Raw genomic sequence first — 7,638 nt, 5'->3', positions numbered from 1 at the left:
AGACGCTATCCAGGAGCTCGTAGCCATGCAGAAGGAGCAGTACCGCAAACGCAAACGCCACCCCCCCCCTACAGCCCTTGTCCCAAAACTCTTTCCTTTGTGCCCCACTGTCACCTCCAACCCACTTTCCCCAACTTCCATGTTCTTCAGGCCACCCGCTGCCTCCAACACCAGTATCTTCCCCACCCAGCCCTGAAAACCACGACCCTTACCCTCTGCACTCAACCCCCATCACCATGCAGTATAGCTGTCCTGAAGTGCAGCACTCACTGCACAGCACACCAGACAGGACAGACGCGAATCTGTGATTGTACCGTTCCCCACCCCACCCCCTTGTTTCTTTTCAATACATAATGTTTTTTTTCTTTTCAATAAATGGATTTTTTGGCTTTGGAGGGATAGAGGAGGGGGGTATGGAGGGATAGAGGAGGGGTATGGAGGGATGGGGGGGTATGGAGGGCTAGAGGGGGGTATAGAGGTATAGAGGAGGTGTTAGGATATAGATATTCAGGCCTGTCTGTAAAGGCCCATACTTTAAGAATTTACATGTATTCTTATCACGTAGCTAGTTCTAGAGGTATAAAATGTAATTAATGGAGATATCTCCTAGAACTGGAAGGGACCTTGAAAGGTCATCAAGTCCAGCCCCCTGCCTTCACTAGCAGGACCAAGTACTGATTTTACCCCAGATCCCTAAGTGGCCCCCTCAAGGATTGAACAAAAGAAAGAATCAAAATCCCAGTCTGCCGGTGTCAGGGCCTTCTCTCACTGTGACAGTTCTGTTCTTTGATGGGTATAGAGGCTCTGTTCTTAGGCTAAGGCCTTTGGCTAAGGAGCAGAGGCCAGCCATAAGCTGGGAAGTGAACGGTCACATCCTCACATTCCAAACTAGTCACATGGAAATCAGGTGCTATTGGGCTGTTAGAATACAATCCTGTCCTGATAGTCCTGTCACCTCCAGAGAAAGGAAAGAGCCTAGAAGATATAAAAGGAAACTTAGGTTGACAGTTTTCTGTCTGGTAAGAACTCATTTATCAATAGACACAGCTGGAAAACGCTTATGTCTGTACAGATGTAGTTGTGAAATCCTCACTTCTGTATTGTTTTGTATGTTTATTTGCAGGGTCTCTGTCTGGTTCTGGGATTGTTTCTGGCTGCTGTATAATTAATTTTGCTGGGTGTACACTAATTAAGGTAGTGGGATATAATTGGTTAGCTAATCATGTTACAATAGGTTAGGATTGGTTAGGTAAATTTTAGTAGAATGATTGGTTAAGGTATAGCTAAGAATATTACTATATAAATTAGGGGCAAACAGGAAGTAAGTTGGGATTCGAAAATAAGGAAAAAGGAACTTGGATTTAAGCTTGCTGGAAGTTCACCCCAATAAACATCGAATTGTTTGCACCTTCGGACTTCGGGTATTGTTGCTCTCTGTTCATGCGAGAAGGACCAGGAAAGTGTGAGAGTGAAGGAATAAGGTCTCTAACAGGAGGGGGGTATGGAGGGATGGGGGGGTGTATGGAGGGATAGAGGAGGGGGTTTGGAGGGATGGGGTGTGTGGAGGGATAGAGGAGGGGGTATGGAGGGATGGGAGGTGTATGGAGGGATAGAGGAGGGGGTATGGAGGGATAGAGGAGGGGGTATGGAGGGATGGGGTGTGTGGAGGGCTAGAGGAGGGGGGTATGGAGGGATGGGGTGTGTGTGGAGAGCTAGAGGGGGGTATGGAGGGCTAGAGGGGGGCATGGAGGGATGGGGGCATGGAGGGCTAGAGGAGGGTATGGAGGGATGGGGTGTGTGTGGAGGGATAGAGGAGGGGGGATGGTGGTGTATGGAGGACTAGAGGGGATGTGTGAGGGATAGAGAAGGGGGGTATGGAGGGATGGGGGTGTATGGAGGGCTAGAGGGGGGTATGGAGGGATGGGGCATGGAGGGATAGAGGAGGGATATGGAAGGATAGGGGTGTGTAGAGAGATAGAGGAGGGGGGTATGGAGGGATGGGGTGTGTGTGGAGGGCTAGAGGGTGGCATGGAGGGATGGGGGCATGGAGGGATAGAGGGGGGTATGGAGGACTAGAGGGGGTGTGTGAGGGATAGAGGAGGGGGGTATGGAGGGATGGGGTGTGTGTGGAGGGCTAGAGGGGGATATGGAGGGATGGGGGCATGGAGGGATAGAGGAGTGGTATGGAGGGAGGGGGTTTGGAGGGATAGAGGAGTGATAGGGGTGTGTAGAAGGATAGGGGTGTGTAGAGGGCTAGAGGAGGGGGTATGGAGGGATGGGGGCATGGAGGGCTAGAGGAGGGGGCATGGAGGGCTAGAGGGGGGTATGGAGGGATGGGGTGTGTGTGGAGGGCTAGAGGGGGGTATGGAAGGATGGGGGTGTGTAGAGGGATAGAGGAGGGGGGCATGGAGGGATAGAGACGGGTATGGGGGGCATGGAGGTGTTAGGTAAAAAGCAAGTCCTTACTCACCTCTCCAGCACCCGAGTTCGTGCGGAGTTGGTATGGGGCTCACAATCTGTCAGAGACCAGACACCAATTCGTTGATCAACGGGCTCACACTATCCTTAGCTTAAAAGGCTTCGGAGTAAGTGTGGCAAATTTATTAGGGGTGAGCATCAATATTTATACACAGAAGTAAACAAAGTGATTAACAGATCATAATGGTCATGCATAATCAATCAGGATTCTACAGGATAAAACAGGTTAAAATGTAGATTCAAAAAGACAGAAGGGGAGATCCCTACTTAAGGGGAAGGGGGTGTCATGAGTAGTTCGCAGGTCAGAGCTTTGATTAAAAGTTCAGACAGAGACATCAAGTCTGGGTTAAGTTTAAGCTCATCAAAAGTTCAGACTCAACATTCCTCCATTTGTAGCTTTGGGATAACTATTTACCAAAAGCTACACCCCATTTTAAGGAGCCAAGGGCCGCTTGGCAATTTCAGCCTGGGCCAACTCGAAGAGAGTAAGGCCCTTGGCTGAAGTAGGAAAAGAATAAACTGACCCACATGAGTCTATGAGGGAGGGGACACACTGAATACAGCAACACAGTATTATAAGGATTACTATGGCCCCAACAATACCCACCAAGAGTTTTTTAACCCACCCAAATCCAGGCAGCCAATTCCATAAGGCTCCCCACCAATCATAAGGTGGCTGGCCAGAGGAGTAGTTCTTAGCCATTTCCCTTAGATGTTTGGTACGTTGAAAAGTGTCAGGGTAGGTGTCATTTACAAAAACACAGCATTCTTCATTTATGAGGGCGCAAGTTCCTCCCTGGGCTGCTAACATTATGTCTAAAGCCATTCGGTTTTGCAAAGCTAACTGGCGCAGCTGGGACATTTCCCCGGCCTGATTCTCAAATAGGGTCGCAGTTTCATTGGTTAAAGACTCTAGTAGTCCCTGTAGACGGATGACACCACCCCTCAAGCTAATGAGACCAGCCCACCGCTGCCACGACAAACCATCACGGATATTAATATCTCTGAAGGTTTCACGGATGTTACGAACGTGGGGAAAATGAGGGGGAGTGAGGGAGATGCGAGAAGGCGGTGTTAGCCACGCTAAATAACATGACCCTGCCCAATGAGGGGAGAGAAAGTAATAAGCTTTGGGCCCGCACACCCAGTATGTTCCATACAATGCGTTTCGGGTATTCCATTGCTCAAAGTAGGAGGTAACCCACCACCTGTTGGACCACTGTTCCCCTGGTAATGCAGAGGGGTCGTTGTGCGAACTGCAGAGGCACAATTTGGTAGTGGTGTTTTCAAAGTGCAGTGTAGTACTGCTTGAGCAGTTGTAGAAGGCAATCGTATATCCCTTAACAATTAGTTGGACACCCTCGTGATCTGAGCAGGGCTTCTTAAAAGCTGACTCTGAAGGCTTGCCCACTCATGAAAAAGTTGGATCGGGGTGAGGGATCCACATATGGGATAAGTGGGATGCGCAAGGCTTGAAGCCAAGATTTTTACTAAAGGCGGTGCCATTAAAATACATGTTGCATTTACTTGTTCCCACAAAAGTTGACCCCTTTTCTTTAACAAAACACAGTGATCCTGTCTGATTGGTTACCCTGAGATATCTGTTAATTGGCACTCCTGTTTTGTCCCATGTAAGATTGTGTTGGACTGGATTTTTTTTTCTCTAGCCGGTGGCATCCAAGTCATATTAGCAGTGGTCAGGGGAATGGGTGTGAAGGGGAGTCCCTGTTCTGCATTTACTGGAAATTGAGTACATACCCAGCAATTACTTCTATTTCCTAAAATACGAGTTTTAACCTCGTGGGAATATCTAATAAAAGCATTATCTTCATAAGCAGAAAATAAACTAAAAAGGCATAATAAAAAACATACAGTTGTCAGAATAAAAGGTCCTCTCATTTTTGCCGAGTCAATTTAAGTCTGATGTCTGAAAGAGGTAAGCTGGTCCACTGGTCGGAGGCAGTGTCCTCAGTGGTGGCAAGAGCTGCTGGTCCGTCACTGTGGTCCACTACGGCTGGCTTGACGTGGGAGTGGTGGATCCAGGATTTGCGTCCTTCCAGGAACACTGCAGTCTGGTTTGTTAAAAGAACCTGGTGGGGTCCAGTAAACCTCGGCTGGAGGGTGTCGCCACGAACGAACTTTTTGGCCCAGACGAAGTCCCCTGGTTGGAACGGGTGGATCTGTTCTTCCAGCGTCACGGTCTGGGAAAACTGCGAGGCTTTCCAAAGGGTACGGAGGCGAGCCTGTAGGGAGAGAAACTGGCACGCGGTCATATGATCCCCTCCCAATAGTGAAACATCAGCACATGGTAGCGCCCCGCCTTTGAAAGGGGGGTGTCCATAGAGCAGTTCAAAGGGGGATAATCCCAATACACGGGTTGGGCGAGTACGAAGGTGAAACAGGACCAAGGGAAGTACCTGAGGCCACTTTAACCCTGTTTCCTGACAGTATTTAGCCAATGTAAGCTTAAGCTCCCTATTCATACGCTCAACTTTCCCGCTAGACTGGGGGTGGTAAGGTGTATGAAAGGAGTGTGAAATGCCCAGTCCTTGTTCTAAACGGCCAAGGACATGACCAGTAAAGTGAGGTCCGCGATCTGAGTCAAGCACGAGAGGGATGCCAAAACGGGGTACAATGTCTCTAAGGAGAATCTTCGCCACTGTGGCAGCAGTACAATTAGCAGTAGGAAAAGCTTCGACCCAAGAAGTCAGAGGGCAAACCAAAACAAGGAGGTGCTTTTTCCCAAAAGCCTTTGGCATATCTGCAAAGTCAATTTGAAGATGTTGAAATGGAGCAGCAGGCGGAGGTCTTCCACCCTTAATTTTGTTAAGAGGCGGAGCAGGTCCATTACGCTGACATGTGCTGCATGCTTTCACTATTGACAGGCAGTAGGGTTGAATGCCTGGAGCATACCAAAAGCGAGCGATGGTGTCCACAAGGGCGTGCGTGCCGTAGTGACCCCCCTTATCATGGTGCCAGCGAACTGCCACGGGGTATGTGGAGCGAGGGAGGCAGGCTCGGCCATCCGGCATAAGCCAGGTCCCTTTGACCAGAGTGGCTCCGAGGCTCTCCCACGACTGTAGTTCATCAGCGGGTACTGGTACGGGGTGCGGTGGAGTAAAGGAGGAGGTTACAATAGCCAAAGTGGGCATGGCTAAGGGTAAGACGGCAGCCGTCTTGGCGGAGGCGTCAGCCAGGGCATTCCCACGGGTGACGGGGCTATCATCTTTAGTATGGGCCCGGCAGTGAACTACAGCCAGGACCGAGGGTTCTTGGAGGGCGTCCAAAAGCTTGTGGATGAGGGGGAGGTGCTGAATGGGTTTACCGGCAGCTGTCTGGAAACCTCAAAACTTCCAGAGGTGGATGTGACAATGCACAACTCCAAAAGCATACTTGCTATCAGTAAAAATGGTAACGGTCTTACCAGCGGCCAACTGGCAAGCTCGGGCCAGGGCATAGAGTTCGGCGGCTTGGGCTCCCCAGTTGCCTGGCAGTGAGGCGGCCTCTTGAATGTCCCATTCAGAGGTGACTGCATAACCGGTGAAACGCTTGCCATCAACATAGAAGGAGCTTCCGTCCGAGAAGAGGATGCAATCAGGGTTGTCCAGTGGCACATCAAACAGGTTGTTCCTTATCTGTAAGATGCTATAAACTACTTCCACACAGTCATGCTGATCCTGGAGGACTGGCAGGTCAGGAAGCAAGGTAGCTGGATTAAGGGCCCCACATCTTTCAAAAATTAGGTTAGTGTCTTCTAAGAGTTCGGCCTCTAGCTGTTGCTGACGATGGGCCGAAAAGACTTGGGTTGTGCCCCTACGCAGAAGGGCTGACAAGGCATGAGAGGTCCAAACCGTGGTAAAATGACCCAGGGTCAGGCTCTTTGCCTTTGTGATCAGCAGGGCAGCTGCTGCCAGAGTCCGGGTGCAGGATGGGGTTCCCTGAGTGACAGGGTCGATCTGCTGAGAGTAAAAAGCAAGCGGGAAATGGTGGGGCCCGCTCAGCTGGGTAAGGATGCCACTAGCAATTCCGCCCCTCTCGTGGACAAAAAGGTGAAAGGGTTTGCTGTAATTGGGGGGGCGGAGAGACATGGAGGAGGCCACACTGTCCTTGAGTAACTGAAAGGCTTGGATCGTGTCTGGGGACCACTGCAAAGGGTCAGGAGCAAGGTTAGCAGTGAGTCGGTGGAGCGGTTTGCTTAACTCCCCGCAGGACGGCAACCAGGGGCGACAGAAGCCAATTAATCCTAAGAAACCTCGAAGTTGTTTCTTGGTGTTTGGCAGAGGGCAGTTTTGGATAGTCTTTATGCGGACTGGGTCCATTTGTCTCCCCTCTGGGGTTAACAGGAAGCCCAGATATCGGACCTTCTGTGAGACCCACTGAATCTTGTTAGGGTCTACCCTGTGGCCTCTGGTGTGTAGGTATAATAAAAGTGCCTTACCATCGATGCGGAGGGCAGCTTCTTCGCGGTTACCTAATAGGATGTCATCTACGTATAGGACTAACGTGGATCCCTGCGGACTGGTGAAGCCTTCCAAGTCGTGGCGGAGGCATTGGCTGAAAATCGTGGGGCTGTCTCTATATCCTTGAGGAAGTCGTTGCCAGACATAACTTTGTCCCTCCCAGGTGAAACCAAAGAGATACTGAGAGTCTGGGTGCACAGGAATGCTGAAAAAGGCTGATTTTATGTCAATAACAGTGAACCACTCAGCATCCCAGGGGATTTGGCTGATGATAGTAGCTGGATCAGGAACTACTGCATGAAGAGGGACCACATACTGATTAACAACCCGTAGATCCTGTACAAAGCGCCAACGAATAGGGTCTCCGTCCTTTTTAGGAGGCTTTTTGACAGGCAGTATAGGGGTGTTACAGGGAGTGCGCTGAGGGCGGACTAGCTTTTGTGCAATGAATCCCTCGATAATGGGGCGGATGCCCTCCCGGGCTTCCAGTGACAGGGGATATTGAGGGACTGACGGGGGGGTTAAGGAGGGCTTCACTTGAATCCTTACTGGCTCTGCCGAAAGGAGCAGGCCAACATCAGTGTCAGAAATTCCCCAGAGGGTTAAAGGCAAGTCAGTGAGGTCAGGGGAGAGAGAGGGGGGGTTTTTTCCCAATTACCCTGAGTTGGGGCAGAATCTCCTAACACTGTCATCAATAATC

This window comes from Emys orbicularis, chromosome 15, assembly GCF_028017835.1.
Source record: "Emys orbicularis isolate rEmyOrb1 chromosome 15, rEmyOrb1.hap1, whole genome shotgun sequence".
Lineage (NCBI taxonomy): Eukaryota > Metazoa > Chordata > Testudines > Emydidae > Emys > Emys orbicularis.
Note: the sequence above shows the minus strand (reverse complement) of the source record.